The following is a 24,085-nucleotide window of genomic DNA, read 5'->3' as shown; positions in this document are numbered from 1 at the left end:
AAGAGGTCACAGAGGTTAAATGAGTGGCTAGATCATGTAAAAGCTTAGAAGTCATTGTAAAACTCTGGCTTTTATATTTGGAAACTTACTGTGTGATAGAATTTCTGCTAATAACTGAGAGTTCAAATGTCCATAAAATTTCAAGGATTCTTATTCTAGTAAGACAGAATAAAGAAAAAGAGTTCATATTTTCACATGGTGTAACAAGTGCTCAGAGATCCGAGTGTAGGAAGCTATGGGAGCACAGAAGAAGGCACTAAAATCACACCAATATATTTGATGACTGTGACTATATATAATTTTGTATTTTCTAGATTTTTTTATACTCATGGAATCACACAGTATATACTATTCGTTGCCTGGATTTTCTTTTCTCAGCATCATTACTTTGAGAAATTCCAATTGTTAATAGTTCATTTTGATGTTGAATAGAAATCCCTTTAATGAATAGATCATAATTTGTCTTTGCTCTCTTGATGGACATTGATGAACATTTCCACTGTTTTCAATTCTTAAAAATAAAGCTGCTATGAAATTCATATACAAGTCCTTGTATGAACATAGGGTTTGTTTCTCTTGGTTAAATGCCTAGAAGTAAAATGGCTATTTGTGTAACTGCAACATATTTTGCATTTAAAAATATTTTCAAACTATTTTTCAAAGTGGTGGTATCATGATATATGCCCACAACAGTTTAGATTTTTTGTTGCTTCTCAATCTAGCTCAGACGAAGTACAATTAGCCTTTATAATTTTAGCCATTCTAATAGATATATAAGCATGTCTCATTATGATTTTAATTTGTATTTCTTTAATGTCTAAATGTTGAGAAATTTGTCATGTGCTTATAAGCCATCCATATCCTTTTGGTGACATGTCTCTTCAATAATTTTCTTCACATGTAAAATTGGATACTCTGTTTGATTATTAGTAAGGTTTTTTATTTTTATTCATATTTTAACAATCAGAGTTGATGTCCATTATCACATATATAATTTGCAAAGCCCTTCTCCATCTTTACGGTTTCTCAATGGAGCTTTGATAGTTGTGTCTTTCAAGAAATATGCTACTTCTTTCCTGGTACACGGAGGTATGACTAGAACATTATCAATGTTGACCTTTGCAAAGAAAATCATGGCTTAAGATATATGTAGTCTGCGGTTGTTGGGAGTGTTCTGTAATATCAAGCATATCTAGTTAGTTGATAATTTTATTCAAGTCTTACATATCTTACCAATTTGATGACCATTTGTCTATATAATCTTAAAATAAAGGTGTTGAAATTTTTTTCCATTTCTCTTCTAAGGTAGAAGTTATGATTTTTGTTTTTAGTTTTTCCCTATATATCTCCAAATCTGTTATTAAGTATTAAAAGTCAAGAATTATTATACTCCCTGATGAATTCATCCTTTACTCTTCTGTAATTTTGACTTGATCTTTATGTCTGATAATGAAATATGCTTTAAAATCACTTTTCATTATCTTGATATAATCACCGAAGTTATAGTGTGATTTGTGTTAATATAGCGTAGTTTTTCTTTTAATTTATAAAGCACTTCTAAATTTAATCCTGAAAAAAAAACAGCTTTTTAACTCTGGAAGCATCTTTCTAAATTATCTTTTTTTTTTTTTTTAATGAAGCAGTAGCAATTTTTGTTAAGGGATTAAACTGAAAGTAGGTTTAGAAATTTATTTATTTATTTATTTATTTAGTAAAATATTTTATTTTGTTTATTGACAGCGAGAGAGAGAGAGAGCGAGAGAGAGAGAGGAAGCGCACAAGTGGCAGGAATCACGTGCAAAGGCAGAGAAAGAAGCAAGCTCCTTGGGGTGCAAGTAGTCCCATGCAGGGCTGGATCCCTGTACACTGGAATCATGAACTCAGCAAAAGGCAAACATCTGCTTAAACAACTAAGTCATCCAGGCACCCCTAGAAAATTTAAAAAAAAAAAAAACCTTTAAAAAATATTTTGTTTCTTTCTTTTTTTTTTAATTTTTTATTTATTTGAAAGACAGAGAGACAGGAAGAGGAACTATAAGCAGGGCAGAGGGAAAAGGAGAAGCATGTTTCCCACTGAGCAGAGAGCCTGATGTGGGGCTCCATCCCAGGACCCTGGGATCATGACCTGAAAAGAAGGGACACTGATGGAGGAAGCCACCCAGACAACTCTTTTCTTTGTTTTTAATATATGGTAACTGATGCTTCCCAGCCACGAGGAGTATATTACCCATTGATTAAATCTTTGATAACAACCTATTTAAAGAGTTGTGTAAATATATACTTACTCAGATTTATACACTTTGTGTTTTCTTCATAGTTTGGGGCTGGAACCCATGGTCACAACACTGCTTCCAGTCTTTGCCTTCCCATCTTTTGATACCAGGTATTTGGTCAGCAAAGCAAATTAGTATCCAAATTAATAAGCCCTTGGCACCATATCTCTGGAGCAGGGCTTGCTCTTAGCCAAGGCCCAGAGCAGTTGACCTCCCCTCGCTAGTGCTCTAGCCCCAAGGACTAGGTCCCTGCCACCAGAACTCAGTCTTACATGTTATGCTAAGCAGATAAAACCAAAACAGGAAAGCTCCGACAGCTTTCACTGGCATGCCTCATCTCCCACTCCCTCGACGTCCAGGCAGTACCAGATGCCAGGGAGGGGCCTTGGTCCAACATATGGGAGGGAAGGAAGTAGCCACGAGCAAGTACCTGCCTCTCTGTGCCTTTCTTTCCTGAGCAGGTTGTAAGGAGGAGGAAGAGGAAGGGGAAGAGAGGTGAACTTCAAGGGGTGAAGGTCTCAGGTAGGCAGCTGGCTCCTGCCAGTAGGAAAGGGACAAAGGAGAAGGCAGTGAGTCTTGCAGGGAGGGTGGGGGGTAAGGGTTACAGCTTATGACGGAATATGGACAGGAGTAATAGGGATACTAGACATTTGAGTCCACCATTGGCAAGCTGAGCTGGGTGTCAGGGCAGATAGGCCTCCCTGGGCAACGGCACATGAAAGAAGGTGGAATTCTTCTCTGAGGAGCAGGCGGAGCTTTGGGTGTTGGGAAAGCATAGACAGTATTGTTCCAGGGCCAAGGACAGGTCTGGGTACTCCTGGTTGGATGTCAAGGCCACAGTATGATCCAGGTCTTCTACTAGCAGCTTGGAGGTACCACATGCCAGCCACCCCTCATTATTGTGTATAACTCTCTGGTGCACTTATTGGCTTATCCATCAAATGACTCCTTCAGCAGCGTGAAAACCACCTCCACAGGCACTCCAGGATATGGGAGGCTTCCAGAATGAATATTTTGCACAGGATCACCCCAAAAGACCAGAAGTCAGTCTGGTGCATGTCAATCTGGTCAAACATGGCCTTAGGGGCCATCCACTTCACAGGCAGTCCACTGTTGGTTGTCTTTTTATAGTAACTGATGTGGTGATATCTCTGGCAAGGCTGAAGTCTGAGATCTTCATCATGTTGTCCTTTGTCACCAGCACTTCCCTGGTGGCTAGGTCTTGGTGTAAGCACTTCTTGGAGGCAAGGTACTCCATGCCTCAGGCTACCTGATAGGCACAGGATACCAGGTCCTTGGAGGAGAGTTGCTCTGCTGCATTGTGGCTGATATTGTAACAGTACTCCAGGTCAGGAGGCCTCTGAGCCTGTAGGTACTCCTGTATGTTGTCTTTGGAGGCATATTCCATGAGAGTGTACAAAGGACCGTCCTGTGTGCAGGACCCAGCAGGTTGTTGGTGTCCTTGTGCTGGCCAATCATCTTCATCATCTCCATTTCTGAGATTAGTTTTGACAGGTCTTTATCTGTTGCATCTGACTTCAACATCTTTACAGACACTTTAGTCAAATGGTTGGATTTGTCTTTGTCCAGCCCAATGGCCTCCTCCAACACCACCTGCCCAATGTAGGCCTGTCTTAGGTGTCTGCCTAAACTGCCTACAACCAGCCTGCCTCAAGGCAGTTATGAACTCTAGATTATCCTCAAAAACATTAAACCACAAGCTAAAAATTCTTTTCACTAGGTCTCAGTCGCAGGTCTAATTTTCTTATCTTTCATCATTTATCTTTTTCCTAATTCTTATTTTCAGTATAGTTTATTTTGCTTCCAGGTGTTTCCCCTGTTTTCTGTATGCTGTTTCAAAGGGAAGAATTATCCTGTCATAAAATTATTTCTTGAACATTCATTACATCTCTCAGTTAAATTGGGTTCTTTTATGGTATAGATTCATTTGAGTTTTCTCAAAATGGGAAGAATTTTCAAAATGGTGTTTTCCTCAAGTTTCAGAGTATGTCTTAGCCTCATCTTTACTCTTTTTGAAATTCACTTTCAAATTCTTGTCCCTCTTTTTATCTTTTTAAATTAAAATGTTTTATTTTTACTATTCTTTTATTTGAGTATAGTTGATATTCAGTGTTACCTTGGTTTCAGGTTTTCAATATCTCCATACATTATTCTATGATCACTACAAATATAGCCACCATCTGTAACCATATAACACTATTATAATATCATTGACTATATTCTCTACACTGTCCCATATCTCTTTTTAAAATCTCTGATTTTTATGTTTTCTGTTATTCTAATTTTCGACCATCATATTACTTGTATGCTTTAACAAAATATGCCTGATTACACACTCTTTGCTGAAAACCATAGCATTTGATTTATAGTACTCTTCTTCTTCTTCTTTTTTTTTAATTAACATATAATGTATTATTAGCCCCAGGGGTATAGGTCTGTGATTCGCCAGGTTTACACACTTCACAGCACTCACCACAGCACATACCCTCCTCAATGTTCATAACTCCACCACCTTCTCCCAACCCTCCCCACCCCCCTGTCAACTCTCAGTTTGTTTTGTGAGATTAAGAGTCTCTTATGGTGTCTCCCTCCCGATCCCATCTTGTTTCATTTACTCTTTTCCTGTCCACCAATCCCCCCACATTGCACTTCCATTTCCTCATATCAGGGAGATCATATGATAGTGTCTTTCTCTGGTTGACTTATTTTGCTAAGCATAATACCCTCTAGTTCCATCCATGTCATCGCAAATGGCAAGATTTTATTTCTTTTGATGGCTGCATAGTATTCCTATATATATATATATATATATATATATATATATATATATATATATAATCCATTTGTTGATGGACATCTAGGTTCTTTCCATAGTTTGGCTATTGTGATATTGCTGCTATAAACATTTGGTGCACGTGCCCCTTTGGATCATATAGTAGTCTTCTTTATCTCTATCAGAACCCCAGGAAGCTTTATTTATATATTTACTCACTTAAACAGATGATCCAACACAACGTTTTTTGATGTTCAAATGTATTATAATGTCTTACCGCTTAACACTATTCTTACTGTTCTCTTTCACTGTCTGACTAAATCCTCATCATCACTATGCCATTTAATCAGAAAGAACATTTGAACTCAGAGTTCTCTCCATATCAGGGAATGAAGACTCCACCCTTCTGTTTGTGCAGTTAAAATAAATGTTGATATTGTATGTCCTGCACATATTCCATCCTGTTCTCCAGAATATTCACCATCAAAATATATACAAAATAAAAACCATACCTCACCACTTCTATTACCACCCAGCATGCTAAAAACACCATCATATGATCCTGAATTATTGACTTGATTGATAACCCCACTTCCACACATACTGCACTCCTTTTTCCCTGCAAATTTATTTTGGTACAGCAACTTAACCTAAAAATCAAGTCAGATGATTTTATTCTGCTATTGGAAGTCTTTTGGTATCTTCCCCTTTCATATTAAATAAAAACTGAAGGCATTTCAATGTACTAGAAGGTCATACATCAATACGTTCTTCCTCTCTCCACCACTATGAACTCCTCATTGGCCTCCTTGCTTTTCCTCAAAAGTAACAGACAAGCTGTTCACACAAAGTCTATATACTTACTTGCTCTGCTTAGAGCAATCTTTTCCTTTAATATTTGTATAACACCCTCCTTCACTTCCTGGGTCTTTGTGTAAATAACATCTCATAAATGAGATATAACTACCCAACAAAAAATAAAATTAATTTTCATCCCAGCATTCTCTAATGGCTTTTACCTTTCTTGTATTTCTTTGTAACACTTATCACCATCAACCATCCATCATTATTCTATTACTGGTTTATTTTCTTATTGGAGACAGAGAGAGAGAGAATTTGGAGGGGGCGCAGAGGAAGAAGAAAACACCCCACTGCCTAGAAAGCCTGCTGGGGAGTTACATCCCAGGACCCTGGGATCATGAACCAAGCCAAAGGCAGTCACTCAATGGACTGAGCCACCAAGGTGCCCCTCTATTATTGGTTTATTTCACTATTATATTTCAAAAGAATGTAAGCTCTTTGTGGTCAGGTATTTTATATGTTTGATTAATTGAAGTATTCTCAGAAAGGTAGCTGGAAGATTGTAAGGGATCACTATACTGTATTTTGTTGTTATTATTGGGCTCCTTTATGGGCTTTGCCTCTTACGCTAGACGTCTATCCTTCAGATGTAAGCAATAAAAATAGAGCCCTGCTCCCTGTTCCAATGAGTAAAAAGCCTGTATTAAGTGGATTTTTAAAAGCTCAATGAATGACTTAATAGCTGTATATAGGGGGAGAGGGAACATATTTTCCACGGATTAGAAGTGGAGTTCTTTTATAGAGTTCTTGTACAAGCCTACACTATGGAACGATAATGGGCAGTTGTACATTCCATTTATACAAACACTTTGGTAATTTATATCCTTTTTTTGTAATTCATGACTGGATCATTTAATTCCTTAGGAGCATTATAGCATTTCAACTTTTCATGTTCAATAAACTTATTGGGGTTGCTACCCTTTTTATTCAAATGGAGAAATAGTCATGATTTAATCTAAATAAAGTGTTATTGATTGTGTTGTTTTCTAGGAAAGAGTCGCAAATGCTCGTTTAAAAGTTTTGTTAAATTCCCAAGTCAGTCACCGATAAAAGCCTTTTGTAGATTGGTAACTTGATCAAAACAGAAAAGTTATGTAACACTGAATTGTTATACTATCTTTGTTTCCATCATGCATTGTAATAACACCCATCTTAATTCTATTTAAGACAAGTCATCGCCAGATGGCTTTCTGGCATTGATTGCATGATATGACATCTAGTATAACTAAAAGTTTTTGGTTTTAGTAGCATATAAATCAATTTAGAAAAATATATGTATTTGAATATAAGGTAAAGTTTTAAATTATTTGGGAATAGTAAACTAAATTTTTTTTGTAAATTTTTATTTTCCTAAATTTCATTGAGCTCTTTTGCAATAAGAAACAAGTTACAAAAAATTAAGGTTTATTTACCCAATTCAAAATTATTAGGAATATAATCATAGAGGTTGAAGTATTTAAAATATTGAACCCAAAATATTTTATTAGGTAAATTTGTGAATGCTGAGCATTCACTGTTAAAATATACTAATCCTATTGATAGACTGGTAGAAGCCTAAGATCAAATATTTATTAAATATTTATATCCATATCTTTTCATGGCTTGGTAATTCATTTCTCTAGCATTAAATAATATTCCATTGTTTGCATGTACTACACTTTATTTGACCTTTCACCTATGGAAGGATATCTTGGTTGCTTCCAAGCTTTTGTCAGTAATGAATAAAACTACTATAGACATCTTTGTGGGTATAGATTTCATCTTCTTTGGATAAATACCAAGAACTGCTACTGCTGAATCATCTGGCAAGAATATGTTTAGTTTTGTAAGAAACTGCCAAGTTGTTTTCCATTCTTTATTCTCAATAGACATGGAAGAACATTCCTGTTGCTCCACATCCTCACCAACATTTTGTGTTCTGTTTTCAGTGTTCTGGATTCTGGGTATGTACTGGTGTCTCTTTTTTGTTTTAATTTGCATTTTCCTGATGACATATGATGTAAGCATCTTTTTATATGCTTATTTGCCATCTGTAATATTTTCTTTTGTGAGGTATCTGCTAAGGTCTTTGGCTCATTTTTAATCAGGTTTTTCCCCCATTGTTGAGTTTTAAGGTGTCTTTGTGTATTTTAGATTAACAGTCCTTTGCCAGATGTGTATTTTGCATATTTTTTCTCATAGTCTGTGCTTTGCCTTTTCATTCTCTTGGCATTGTGTTTCACAGAGTAGACATTTTTAAATTCAGTGCTTGTGCTTTTGTAGCTAAAGTTATTTCCAAAACCAAGGTCATTTAAATTTTCTTTTATATTACCTTCTACATGTTTCATGTTTAGGTTTATAATCCAATCTGAGTTAATTTTTGTGAAGAGGGTATGATATCTGTCTGGATTTATTTTATTTTATTATTTTATTTTATTTTCATTTCATACTTTTACATTTAGCTTCAACCTTACTCCAGAACCATTTGTTTAACAGATTGTATTTTGCTCTCTTGTATTGCTTTTGCTTTTATATTAAATATAAAATATAATTGATAATATATATTCCGTTCCTTTAATCTAGTCTTTCTGTGGTATTACAATATCTTGCTTACAATTATCGTTAGGGTATACTTTTTTTTTTAAGATTTTATTTATTTATTTGACAGAGAGAGAGAGATCACAAATAGCAGAGAGACAGACAGAGAGAGAGATGAAGAGAAGCAGGCTTCCTGCTGAGCAGAGAGCCCAATGTGGGACTTGATCCCAGGCCCCTGGGATCATGACCTGAGCTGAAGGTATAGGCTTAACCCACTGAGCCACCCAGGCGCCCTATCGTTATGGTAAACTTTGAAGGCAGTCCTCAGTCTTTGTTCTCCTTCAACACTATGTTGACTATTGTGAGTCTTTGCCTCTCCATATCAACTTTTAAACTTGTTAGTATTAAAAAAAAAAACTCTTGCTGGAATGCATTAATTGTATAGATAAACTTGGAAACCAGTGACCTCTTGAGCTTAGCAGGTGATAGACCATGGACATCAGTTGTCACAGTGGTGCCTCTGGCAGAACCTATTGCAAATCCCTAGGCAAAATGAGACCTCAAGGATCTGAGAGAATGTCTAAGAAGTACTTGATACATACCTTGGGTATGGTTTATTGAAGTGTCCACCTGTCTGAAAGCTGGGGAATCTAGATAAGGGAGGGAAAATTAGTTATGATAAAACATATCAACAAACATCAATAAATTTTGTAAAACTAATTGTCATGGCTCATATACAATATGACCAACAAAGGGACCATCAAAAGGAAAGCATCCGTTATGTTTATTGTGAAATTTTTTATTCTAAATAAAGCAATGAGAGGGGAAGACACAATGAGAAAATTACCATTTTATAAATGGTAAACTTCTTACAAAATGGAATAGGGGCACCTGGGTGGCTCAGTTGTTTGGGCTGCTGCCTTTGGCTCGGGTCATGATCTCAGGGTCCTGGGATCGAGCCCTGCATGGGGCTCTCTGCTCCGCAGGAAGCCTGCTTCTCTCTCTCTCTCTCTGCCTGCCTCTCTGCCTACTTGTGATCTCTGTCTGTCAAATAAATAAATAAAATTTTTAAAAAAAGAAAGAAAAGTAAAACATTAAAAAATAAAATTTTAATTTAAAAAAATTATGTAATTTTTTAAAAAGCTTAAAAATAGCAGAACCATTTTTCTTATAATTGGAAAATACATTGTATATATATCTATGAAAAATACTTGTCAGGTGCCTGGGTGGCTCAGTGGGTTAAGCCGCTGCCTTCAGCTCAGGTCATGATCTCAGGGTCCTGGGAGCCCCACATCAGGCTCTCTGCTCATGGGGGAGCCTGCTATCTCCTCTCTATCTCTGCCTGCCTCTCTGCCTACTTGTAATCTCTCTCTGTCAAATAAATAAATAAAATCTTTAAAAAAAATATCTTGTCATGGGGGCACCTGGGTGGCTCAGTGGGTTAAAGCCTCTGCCTTCGGCTCAAGTCAGGATCCCAGGTTCCTTGGATCCAGTCCCACATCGGGCCCTCAGCTCAGAAGGGAGCGTGCTTCCTCCTCTCTCTCTGCCTGACCCTGCCTACTTGTGATCTCTGTCAAATAAATAAAATCTTTTATAAAAATTTTTTTTAAAAATAATTGTCATGTCTGGAATCAGGAGCATATGGAAAAAAATAATATCTGAGGACAATACTTCTGCCATGTTTTGTGCCTTGTTAATATTTTTAAACAGTCACCCAACTTTTAGTTTATTGAAATACCTGCTAAGATACAAGCAGTGCCTTTTGGAGCCCTATGACTATAAAAATTAATTGCAAATATTCAAAATGTTTACTATGGTGTCACTATTTAGGGCCACCACCAGCATGTTTCAGAAGAAAGCATAACTGTTACTCTTCTGTAAGGCAAAAGGGCATGTTTTCAGGAGTTCCATCTGCTGGACTAGGAGGTGAATCAAGTAATGATTTTTGTCTGTAAAATAATTCACTTTTCAATCTAACATTCCTCATTCCACATTATAATAATAAAAACTAGGAGGAGACTAAAATAAACAACTACAACTACAACAACCAGCTTTTCCTTCAGTGGAAAAGTAAATAGAACCATATGAGTAGCCTGAAGTTTTTTTAAAATATTTTTAAGATAAGGGTTTTTGTTAGAAAACCATATATTTTATATTACTAAGAAATAACAAGGCAAAGTTTTATTAACTTCTAAAAAGTCTAGTTACTTCTATTTATCTATTAACTCATCTCTTTATGAAATAGAACATGATCACACCTATTGTATCTACACAAGTTTGTATGCTTTGGTTATTTTATGTTTGCTATTTCCTTGCTTAATTTTTACAATATTTGATACATAATAGTATCTTTAAGTCCATCTATGGTTTCAGAGAATTTGTTTGAACTTCATCAAAATGTACCATACTTTTTGCACTGTCCTTGTTTTACTTCTCTATTAACTTTCCAAGATTTATTCAATTTAGAGTGTGTAGCTATCAGTTATTTTTATTCCTCCATAATGCTATGTTTAGAAATTTGTATTTATCTGTACTTTTAAAAATATCTTAATTATATACCATTTCTCATCTCATGTAACACTCACGTTACTTCTACACTTATCAGATATTATGTAACTGAAAACCACAACTCAGCAACAATATAGCACCATTTTTCAAAATTAAATGGCTTAGCAGAATTCTTTAATTCTATCCTTTATTTGTATTAGATGACCCTTTATTCTGGTATTTGGCATTGTTCATATGGAGGAAAGCTTATAAGTTGATATTCCATAAATAAAAGGATTTATTATGATTGATTAATTATTTTCATTTAGAATGCATAGAATATGGTTGATTTAATATTTCTTTCTTACTCTCTGCCTGGAACAGAGTGCTATCTATGTAATAGCCACTAAAATATTAAGTTAATTACCTAGACTTTAAACTTCATATGAATAGGAATAACATACAGAACTCTTCTCAGATTGGGACACCTGGGTGGCTCAGTCAGTTAAACGCCTGAGCCTTTAGCTCAGGTCATGATCTTAGGGTCCAGGGACTCAGTTCTGCAACAGATTCCCTGCTTAGCTGGGAGTTTGCGTCTCCCTCACTCTGCTGCTCCCCCTGCTTGTGCTCTCTCTCACTCACAAATAAATAAAATTTAAAAAATGAATTCTTCTCAGATAGGTAATATACAATATCGTCTTTTTATTCATCAAATATAAAGTGCCATATAATAATGAAATTCAGACTACTTCAAATTCATTTTTTAACCAGTAAGAAAGTACTGGGAACAAGACAAAAATGTCTTTAATGAATTAAAGAAATAGATTGATTTTCAATATCTTAATGTTTCTAAAATAAATTGCAAGATTATTATACTAGATATCAGTGTAAATATTCATTATACAAGAATATTCTAAAAAAAAACCTGAGAAAACTACTTGACACATATGATGACAATAAGGAGTTTGACAAAAGTCAGTTTCGGTAAAACTTAACAACACCTACCACCTGAAACTCTTGTTCTATAATTTCATTATTTTAATTTACAAAAATACAAAAGTAATATATCAGAGTAAGTATATTGATAGCTTTGAAAGTATACTCTGGTTGTGCACTGTTTACTATTTAAAGGGGATTCAAATATGTGATGCTTATGGCGTGACTCTATTAAAATTCAACAAGTTCAGAAGCATACGAGGAATAGAATAAAGACAAAAGATGACCCTTCCTTATCCTAAAGATAGACAATGGTATATATGTGCTAGTTGGGGAGAGAATCCAGTCAGTAGATGGAGGATGTGGTAGTGAAAAAAAAAAGACACAAAGTTTTGGTTGACCGTTTAGCACTCTATTTAACAAAGTGAAATTGTGTGTTAACGGCTTTGAATAAAATCCAAAAAATATTTTCAATTCATTGAAGATTATTTAGGAAAAACTTGGAAAATACAACTTGATAAGGATTCCAATAAAAGATTCATAAGCAATACAAGTTTCAGAATTTTTGTATATTTTCCCTAAAAAGCCATTTGATTTAAATTAAAAAGAATTCTATTTACCTGTCACTTAAATAAGAGGAAATTATTTGGTTTTGTAAGAAGTCAATAAAATAAATGAACATATCTCTAGGAAACAGATATGCACACTAAGTTAAAAATAATAGTGCTTAAGCTGTTCAGCAAACATTTGTAAAATTCCTTGCCATCAGCTAGCTCTGGAGTTCTGCTAGGTGAGTAAGGCCATGTATGTTACTGCTCAGAGTACTGACGCAAAGCAATTGTCCCCTTCATCTCCATTTTTTGCCATTGATATGTCATGCTATGTTGTTTAGAGATACATAAATGGCCCTACATGAAGGCCTTGTTTTGTGTGTATATGGGTGACTGTGATTTAACTTTCAAATCAGATGGCTCCTGATTTACAATGATTCAACTTATGATATATTTGGCAATGATGTGAAAGTGAAAGTGATTCAGTAGAAACTGTACTTTGAATTTTGAATTTGGGTCTTTATAAAAAGGGCCAGTGACATGTGGTATGGTGCCGTCTTGTGATGCTGGGCAGGGGCAGTGAGCCACAGCTCCCAGTCAGCTAGAAGATTACAGGGGTGAACACCTGATATTCTTACAACCATTCTATATATAACCATTCTTCTTTTTTTAGTGTAATATTTAATAAATTGCATGTGATATTTGATACTTTGTTATAAAATAGGCTTTGTTTAAGATGATTTTGCCTAAATGCAGGCAAATGTAAGTTTAAATAAGCTTAAGGTAAGCTATGATATTTGATAGTTTAGGGGTATTAAATGCATTTTCAGTTTTTTATGTGTGTCTCTGGACATAGCCCCCTTGTAAGCTGAAGAACATCTCTATATGTATATGTAGCCTTGGTATGGTTTACATATTATTGGCATGAAACATCTAGAACAGTACGTGTGCCATATAATTATCTACAACATCAAACAAGTTTCTTGAAAACTTGTGCCAAAGGGGTTATGTCTTTAAGGATTCTTATTTCAGAAAGGTTCTCTCAAACGTAAGATTGTTCAGAAGTTAAGTGAAAATCTGACCAAACTCAACATTTTTCCATTTTCCCTAGTGAGCAAAGATAGCTAAAATCTATCTGCCATTTTCAACACTGTACTCAACGACTGTAATTCTTATTTAAGAACAGATTATTTATATCAAAACCACATGTTGGCCTAATCTTACACAATATTCATAAATCTCACTCAGAGCCTTGGACCCTTTTATTTGTTGAGTCTATATGATACTACGGACATTCATCTTTTCTGACCTCATAGCTTCATGTATGTCTATACTTTTAAAAATACATGCATCAGTTCCATTGTAAAATGTCTGGGTTATAAAATGTGCTATGCTATCAAAATGGTACTAAGAATATACACATGACCTGATGTAATGAACTGGACCAGATTGCCAGATATCACATTTCATACCAGAAAGATTCAGTGTTAAGTTTTAAAATGGCCAGCTATACTTCGACTGAATTATAACTCATTTAACTTCTTTCTTTGTGTACAGTATTATACATTAGTCAGTACTATAGTAAATAAGTACTGTGGACAGATGTAAATATGCTGTAATAAAAAATGTTTTTCTTCTTTCTTTTAGTCCTTTTTACTTGTAAGACTATCCACAAATACTAGGCCTCCCCCAAAATGATTTGCAATCCAAATTTTTCTCTAAATGAATTTATAGCACAGAAAAAAATATATATATACACTTACAGTAGACATGTTCAAAAATAGTTACACAACAGCTGGGCCCTAAATGTAAGCAGTATAGTTGTTTTGTTTTGTTTTGTTTTCTTTAAAAACAAAGAGAGGTTATGTGAAATATTGGAATTTTATTTCGAGGCCTAGTATTTCAAGACAGTTAACTACACTTACGGTGTCAACAGCCTCTTGTTGGCAGTATGATTTTATTGGCTCCATGGAATAACAACAAGAAATTACTATTGTTTCTTTCTTTTATGACATTCACAGAAAAACAAATTGACACATTTGCTCAAGACCAACCAGAATCATTTTAACCTATCAAAATTGATGGGAGGCCTTCACTGCCAAAGTCACTGCTGGGTTTTCACAATTCATTGCAGACAATCTGCTACTCCCATTATGACAAAGGAGAGAAGAGTCATAATCAGGGAAGAAAGCTAGATTAAAATACTTGTAATTATCATTGAATTATTTAGCCTGCTATAGGATTATTATTATTAGTGTCATTTGATAATTTTCTCTCATTTTATTAAACACAACTGTGAGTAATTACCCTACCTAATATTTCTCTGTATTGGCTGACAAGCTAGCAAACATTCATGAAAATATCCATTAGCCACACATATAAAATGCTGCATTATGATGCTGTTGAATCAGAACATACCACTACCTGATCCTGTAGCTCTTTGAGGATTTGCAAATCAATTAATTCTATGTTTATTGGATTCTTCCCATACAATTAGAAAATTTATAATAGAGTCCATGAACATTATTAGTTTACCATTTTAAACCAGCAATCACACTTTGATTTTTACAACAAAACCAGAAATATAAACACACACATTTGGATCAGTTTTCTGTTAGTCTGTCTGGACTTCAAAATCCTATTCCTCAAGATAATGCACACCAAAGTTCTGGATTAAACAAGAAATTAGATGGCACCTGAACACTTGGTTTAATATTCTCCAAAGGACTATGCAACTTATTTCTTACATTATGACATTGCTTTACATAGATCCACACTTTTATAATGTTAGTATTTTTAATAATCAATAAAGTCAATTAATCATTATTAAAAATCAAACATAAAAATTTCTACTTTTTGCTTTTGCCCCCTCCATTTAGAACTTATTTATAGCCTGATAATTCAAAGGTCCCTATGTTTATGAAAATCTGGACAGAAATAGCTCGAAGATCCCATTTAGAACTTGATATTAATCTAAGTCTTTTGGCTCCATTTGCTCTCTTTGAGAGCAAAGAGTAGGACAAAGGATTTGAGTACCTTTAGTTTATCTGGGAGATTATCCAAGGTAGAAAAGAATGGGAAAGTGATACAGTGAAGAAGCAACTTTGTCAAAGAGGTACATTGTTGATATAATTGTTGTGGATAGAAAATGAAGGCTTGCTTTTACTGAAAGGTCCTGAGAAACTGCTTTACGTTGTCCTCATGAAGACCTGAAAACTGACAATTTTATCTATGGTTCTTATTTCCACTTCACTGAGAGCTGTCCTCAGAGGACATTAACTCTCCTACACTTTTGGGTTGTGTTGGACACATTCTAAAATGAGAGAGAGAACATGAGATGCTATCAGTGTTAAGTAACTGCAATTCCCATGGAACTATCCACCACAGGTTTGGCTATAATCAGGTGTTGGGCCTTGATATCAGAGGGATTTGAGGCAGTATCATTTTAGGTTAATCATTATATCTGAAATTTCCAAAAACTTCAACTGATGAAACTTTGATTATAAATCTATAAATATAACAATAAATCTACAGTATTCAAATTATTTTCACAGACAAAGCATCAATTGATTAATATTTAAATGTTACAAAATACTGAACTGAAAGAATTTGGTCATATAACAACGTGTAAGAAGTAGAACTTAGGTCTAAGTTAGAACTCAGGATGCATTGGAGAATCAGTTAAGAAATTGAATGGAGGGACGCCTGGGTGGCTCAGTGGGTTAAGCCACTGTCGTCGGCTCAGGTCATGATCCTAGGGTCCTGGGATCGAGCCCCAAATCGGGCTTTCTCTCTGCCTGCCTCTCTGCCTGCTTGTCCTCTCTCTCTGTCAAATAAAAAATTAAAATCTTTAAAAAAAGTGATTGAATGGATGTCTGACTATCTTATAGGTTTGCTAAAAATCAGTGACTTTGTGTTCACGTGTGGCTATGTAGGAATTTTTAAATCACTCTAAGAAGTTATTAAATTTGATTATATAATGGCAGTAAAGGAAGGGAAAAGCAAAGTACAAACCCCATAAAGACAAAGGCACTGAGTATGAGAAAAGAGTAATAGATAAGAAGAATCAATGCATTTGAGGAAAGTGGGAATTGAAATACACAATGATTGTTGACTTTTTTAGATGGAGAAAAAAAACTAGCTTGCAAGAAGGAAATAACAGAAGACATGTTGTGATGTGAGACAGAATCCTAGAAAAGGCAGTAACGTGGAATGAAGGAGTAGGGAGAGCATATCAGGTAATTTGGATAGGAAGGAGTTAGGAGGTAATTGCTTGATAAATTTTATATGGCCCACTTAAATGCACAGATTTCTCTTCTTTAATTTATATGGAGAACAGGGTGTCCTTTCTCTTCACTTTCAGAGCACCAGAGGTGTACTCTTTCAGACTGAAAACCTGAAAAGCTCAGGACTCAGTTGCTTAAGCACAGCTGAGAGGACATATTTCAATTAAGATTTACATTTTGCTGTATGTAGTAGACTTTCAAAAGTGGTTTAACCATATTTTTTCATTTAACAAGAAGACTACAGAGAGTGTTTTCTGGTGTTGGTTCAGAGTCTTTAGAAAGTCAAGTGAACTATCTTAGAGGTTTTCATGGCTTTTTATTCACAGTTGCAAAAATTGCTGTTGGAGTTCTCACTGTTAAGCCCACATTTCTTGCAGAAAGATAGAGGTAAAAGAGCATGATAGCTTGTACGACTGATACTTTGTCATATGGTTACAATATAACTAGAAAAGAGACAATAAAATATTTGATGTTGTTTTAAGTTTCCTTGTTGTCAATCCCTAAGTGCTTTCTGATATTAAAGGAAAAAGTAGATGGATATTGACCTGGCAACTATCAACACCTGTCAGTCTCTCTTGGATAACCAATTTCTCTATAATCTCTTCTTCCCAGTAAAAAAAATAAAATAAAATATATTCATAACCTACACTGTGCCATCTCAAGTTACTGCACCAAGATAAAACTACAATGATTTTCAGTTGTTCTAAATGGACAGAATACTTTTCCTAATGATATCATGTCTTATAAGATAGATAATTGGCTTGCTACCAATATACCCAGATGTGACTGTGGAGAGACAGGAAAAAAATAATAATATTTATTTAATCCTTGGGTTGACCCTGTTTTCACAGATGCATTACTATTAGAAAAGGTTGGTTTGGGACATTGGAATGAATATACTTAATGGGTCTGTATGTAATTGGGTTGGAGGAAATTTGTAATTTCTACAAAAATTATTAGAATTCTATCTTATTCTCTTTTGTTAATTTTTACACGTTAAAAAAGCCAACGTTTTTGTCTAGCAGATAAGATCTTAAATCCTAACAAAACTCAATTTTTTTCTTTTTTTTTTTTTTAAGTTTGAGAGCCTCATCTTCTCCCATGCTGCTTTAAATACAACTTAAAAAAAAAAGGAGCTAAGTGGGGCAGTAAAAACAGACTTTTTATTTTATTTTATTTATCTGATTTTTAATTAAAAAATTAAAGATTGTATTTATTTATTTGAGAGAGAGAGCATGAGTGGGGCAGGGGGAGGTAGCTGCAAAGAGAGACTGAGAAGTATACTCCCTAATGAGCAGGAAGCCCGATATGGAGCTCGATCCCAGGATCCTGACGGAGATCATGGCCAGAGACAAAGGCATATATATACATGTGCAAAATCCCTTTCATTCTGGGAAACAATACTTTACAAGAGATGTTTGAAAAAGTACTGTGGAATCAACTTTAATTGGAGAAACAAAAATTTAATTGACTTTTGTAAAGCTACAGCGATCCAAATGATGGGAATCCCAGCCTGTTTAGGTTGTGGGCCACAGAGTATTCTTCTCTGTAATATTTTATTTTCTTCCATGTCTACTAACTCCAGTCCAAGGTCACTGATCTCTTTTTAGATAGTGCACCTGTTTCTCTATGGGGTTGTTTCTGCGAGTTGCAGGTATGGCACCTGATGGCAAGCCCAAGTCTGCCCTTGGGACAGGTGGCCAAGGAGATGCTTTCCCCTTGGGCCCAGAGGCACAGGACAGGCCTGCTTTCTGCCCAGACTCCTTCTTCAGAGTGGAGCACGTGCCTCTGCCCTAGTCGTCCCCTCATGTCTCCTTAGCAGCCAGGCTTCCATCTCTCAGCACAGGGAGTGGGTGACACTTTTCTTGCCACCAGCCTGCTGTTTGTGCCATGTCAGGCTATCCTACTTCCCGAGCGTTTCCCGACCCCAAGGCCAACGGCTCCTTCTCTTCTCTGGGGGCGGCGTGCTGCGACTTCCCCACACTTGGCTTCTCTCTCAGGCAGAGGGGATGTAGGGCAAAGAGTATTTCGCTCCATGCGGGTATCTTCCACCAAGCCGCGGAGACTAGCTCAGGCAAGCAGCAGCAGCATCCCCAAACCCAACTCAGATTTCCCAAGGAACGCTGTGCTTTCCCAGGGGAGATGCCCAGGCAAAGAGGCTTCCACGGTATGCGGGTTTCTCCCACCGCGAGTCTGGGATCAGGCAAGCAGCAGCAGCCCGCAGAACATTTCTCAGCGAATGCTGTGCTTTCTCAGAGGCTTTGGCTTGGAGCTAACAGCACAGGAAAGGCCTGCGTTCTGCCCAGACCGCTTCCTCAGAGGGGAGCACGCACCCCTGCCCTAGTCGTCCCCTCATGTCAACTTGGCAGGAGCTTCCATCTCTCCGCACAGGGAGCCTGGGACACTTGTCTTGCCACCGGCCTGCTGTTCGTGCCACGGCAGGCTATCCTGCTTCCCGAGCGTTTCCCGACCCCAAGGCCAAGGGCTCTTTCTCTTCTCCGGTGGTGGTGTGCTGTGCCTTCCACACACTTGCTCCTGGGGAGAGCGGTGACGGACGTTTGCAACCACGCTTCTCTCTCAGGCAGAAGGGATGCTAGGGCAAAGAGTATTTCACTCCATGCGGGTATCTTCCACCGCATCCCCAAACCCAACTCAGATTTCCCAACGAATGCTGTGCTTTCCCAGGGCAGATGAGAAGGCAAAGAGGCTTTCGCTGTATGCGTGTTTCTCCCACCGCGTGACTGGGCTCAGGCAATCAGCAGCAACCCACAGAACATTTCTCAGCGAATGCTGTGCTTTCGCAGATGCTTTGGCTTGGAGTGAACAGGAATTCGCCGCTGCTTCCTCAGCAAGGCTTCAGTCGCGTCAGGGATGAAAAGCTGCGGGACAGCTGGTGCCTCTTGGGCCTTGCTTTCCCAGGCTCTGTGTTGGCATCCTGGGTTCACCCTGCCAAGCCGAAATAAGTAGACACAGCCACAACCCTGCAGTAGCTTGCGGAGCCTAGGATGGCACCCTATGTAAACTACCATTTCCCAGTGTAGGCATCGCTTGGCCTTTTACTCTGGCGCTCAGGCAGACTCGCAGACTAGGCCAGTGCTTTCCCACAGGAAAGGAGAGGTGACAAGATCCCTGCACACCGCCCGTGCACTGAATAGGGAGCTTTGTGGGACTTTCTCCACCCCTTCCCCTTAAACCCCGTGACTCCTCCAAGCTTCCACATCCTGGAGGAAGACTTCATCTGACTTCCCGTTATTTCGGGGAGCTGTTTCTGCGAGTTCAGCATAGGCGCCTGGTGGCTAGCGCATGTCTGCCCCAGGGACAGATGGCCAAGGAGCTGCTGTCTCCTTGGTCCCAGAGGCTAAGGACTGGCATGCTTTCTGCCCAGACTCCTTCCTAAGAGTGGAGCATGTCTGCCCCATGTCTTATAAGACATGATATCATTAGGAAAGGTATTCTGTCGATTTGTAATTTTATCTTGGTGCAGTAACTTGAGATGGCACAGTGTAGGTTATGAATATATTTTATTTTTTTTTACTGGGAAGAAGAGATTATAGAGAAATTGGTTATCCAAGAGAGACTGACAGGTGTTGATAGTTGCCAGGTCAATATCCATCTACTTTTTCCTTTAATATCAGAAAGCACTGAGGGATTGACAACAAGGAAACTTAAAACAACATCAAATATTTTATTGTCTCTTTTCTAGTTATATTGTAACCATATGACAAAGTATCAGTCGTACAAGCTATCATGCTCTTTTACCTCTATCTTTCTGCCAGAAATGTGGGCTTAACAGTGAGAACTCCAACAGCAATTTTTGCAACTGTGAATAAAAACCATGAAAACCTCTAAGATAGTTCACTTGACTTTCTAAAGACTCTGAACCAACACCAGGAAACACTCTCTGTAGTCTTCTTGTTAAATGAAAAAAATATGGTTAAACCACTTTTGAAAGTCTACTACATACAGCAAAATGTAAATCTTAATTGAAATATGTCCTCTCAGCTGTGCTTAAGCAACTGAGTCCTGAGCTTTTCAGGTTTTCAGTCTGAAAGAGTACACCTCTGGTGCTCTGAAAGTGAAGAGAAAGGACACCCTGTTCTCCATATAAATTAAAGAAGAGAAATCTGTGCATTTAAGTGGGCCATATAAAATTTATCAAGCAATTACCTCCTAACTCCTTCCTATCCAAATTACCTGATATGCTCTCCCTACTCCTTCATTCCACGTTACTGCCTTTTCTAGGATTCTGTCTCACATCACAACATGTCTTCTGTTATTTCCTTCTTGCAAGCTAGTTTTTTTTCTCCATCTAAAAAAGTCAACAATCATTGTGTATTTCAATTCCCACTTTCCTCAAATGCATTGATTCTTCTTATCTATTACTCTTTTCTCATACTCAGTGCCTTTGTCTTTATGGGGTTTGTTCTTTGCTTTTCTCCATCCTTTACTGCCATTATATAATAAAATTTAATAAATTCTTAGAGAGATTTAAAAATTCCTACATAGCCACACGTGAACACAAAGTCACTGATTTTTAGCAAACCTATAAGATAGTCAGACATCCATTCAATTTCTTTTTTTAAAGATTTTATTTTTTTATTTGACAGAGAGAGAGGACAAGCAGGCAGAGAGGCAGGCAGAGAGAAAGCCCTATTTGGGGCTTGATCCCAGGACCCTAGGATCATGACCTGAGCCGAAGACAGTGGCTTAACCCACTGAGGCGTCCCTCCATTCAATTTCTTAACTGATTCTCCAATGCATCCTGAGTTCTAACTTAGACCTAAGTTCTACTTCTTACACGTTGTTATATGACCAAATTCTTTCAGTTCAGTATTTTGTAACATTTAAATATTAATCAATTGATGCTTTGTCTGTGTATTTCTATGAAAATAATTTGAATACTGTAGATTTATTGTTATATTTATAGATTTATAATCAAAGTTTCATCAGTTGAAGTTTTTGGAAATTTCAGATATAATGATTAACCTAAAATGATACTGCCTCAAATCCCTCTGATATCAAGGCCCAACACCTGATTATAGCCAAACCAGTGGTGGATAGTTCCATGGGAATTGCATTTACTTATCACTGATAGCATCTCATGTTCTCTCTCTCATTTTAGAATGTGTCCAACACAACCCAAAAGTGTAGGAGAGTTAATGTCCTCTGAGGACAGCTCTCAGTGAAGTGGAAATAAGAACCATAGATAAAATTGTCAGTTTTCAGGTCTTCATGAGGACAACGTAAAGCAGTTTCTCAGGACCTTTCAGTAAAAGCAAGCCTTCATTTTCTATCCACAACAATTATATCAACAATGTACCTCTTTGACAAAGTTGCTTCTTCACTGTATCACTTTCCCATTCTTTTCTACCTTGGATAATCTCCCAGATAAACTAACAGTACTCAAATCCTTTGTCCTACTCTTTGCTCTCAGGATAAATGGAGCCAAAAGACTTAGATTAATATCAAGTTCTAAATGGGATCTTCGAGCTATTTCTGTCCAGATTTTCATAAACATAGGGACCTTTGAATTATCAGGCTATAAATAAGTTCTAAATGGAGGGGGCAAAAGCAAAAAGTAGAAATTTTTATGTTTGATTTTTAATAATGATTAATTGACTTTATTGATTATTAAAAATACTAACATTATAAAAGTGTGGATCTATGTAAAACAATGTCATAATGTAAGAAATAAGTTGCATAGTCCTTTGGAGAATATTAAACCAAGTGTTCAGGTGCCATCTAATTTCTTGTTTAATCCAGAACTTTGGTGTGCATTATCTTGAGGAATAGGATTTTGAAGTCCAGACAGACTAACAGAAAACTGATCCAAATGTGTGTGTTTATATTTCTGGTTTTGTTGTAAAAATCAAACTGTGATTGCTGGTTTAAAATGGTAAAACTAATCATGTTCATGGACTCTATTATAAATTTTCTAATTGTATGGGAAGAATCCAATAAACATAGAATTAATTGATTTGCAAATCCTCAAAGAGCTACAGGATCAGGTAGTTGTATGTTCTGATTCAACAGCATCATAATGCAGCATTTTATATGTGTGGCTAATGGATATTTTTATGAATGTTTGCTAGCTTGTCAGCCAATACAGAGAAATATTAGGTAGGGTAATTACTCACAGCTGTGTTTAATAAAATGAGAGAAAATTATCAAATGACACTAATAATAATAATCCTATAGCAGGCTAAATAATTCAATGATAATTACAAGTATTTTAATCTAGATTTCTTCCCTGATTATGACTCTTCTCTCCTTTATCATAATGAGAGTAGCAGATTGTCTGCAATGAATTGTGAAAACCCAGCAGTGACTTTGGCAGTGAAGGCCTCCCATCAATTTTGATAGGTTAAAATGATTCTGGTTGGTCTTGAGCAAATGTGTCAATTTGTTTTTCTGTGTGTGTCATAAAAGAAAGAAACAATAGTAAATTCTTGCTGTTATTCCATGGAGCCAATAAAATCATACTGCCAACAAGAGGCTGTTGACACCGTAAGTGTAGTTAACTGTCTTGAAATACCAGGCCTCGAAATAAAATTCCAATATTTCACATAACCTCTCTTTTTTTAAAGAAAACAAAACAAAACAAAACAACTATACTGCTTACACTTAGGGCCCAGCTGTTGTGTAACTATTTTTGAACATGTCTACTGTAAGTGTATATATATTTTTTTTTCTGTGCTATAAATTCATTTAGAGAAAAATTTGGATTGCAAATCATTTTGGGGGAGGCATAGTATTTGTGGATAGTCTTACAAGTAAAAAGGACTAAAAGAAAGAAGAAAAACATTTTTTATTACAGCATATTTACATCTGTCCAAAGTACTTATTTACTATAGTACTGACTAATGTATAATACTGTACACAAAGAAAGAAGTTAAATGAGTTATAATTCAGTCGAAGTATAGCTGGCCATTTTAAAACTTAACACTGAATCTTTCTGGTATGAAATGTGATATCTGGCAATCTGGTCCAGTTCATTACATCAGGTCATTTGTATGTTCTTAGTACCATTTTGATAGCATAGCACATTTTATAACCCAGACATTTTACAATGGAACTGATGCATGTATTTTTAAAAGTATAGACATACATGAAGCTATGAGGTCAGAAAAGATGAATGTCCGTAGTATCATATAGACTCAACAAATAAAAGGGTCCAAGGCTCTGAGTGAGATTTATGAATATTGTGTAAGATTAGGCCAACATGTGTTTTTTTTTTTTTTTTTTTATATATTTTTTTTTATTTTTATTTTTATTTATTTTTTTTTTTATAATTTATTTTTTATTTTCAGCATAACAGTATTCATTATTTTTCATCACACCCAGTGCTCCATGCAATTCGTGCCCTTTATAATACCCACC

This window comes from Mustela nivalis (genome assembly GCF_964662115.1).
Source record: "Mustela nivalis genome assembly, chromosome: X".
In the NCBI taxonomy this organism is placed as follows: domain Eukaryota; kingdom Metazoa; phylum Chordata; class Mammalia; order Carnivora; family Mustelidae; genus Mustela; species Mustela nivalis.
This window is presented reverse-complemented; position numbering follows the sequence as displayed.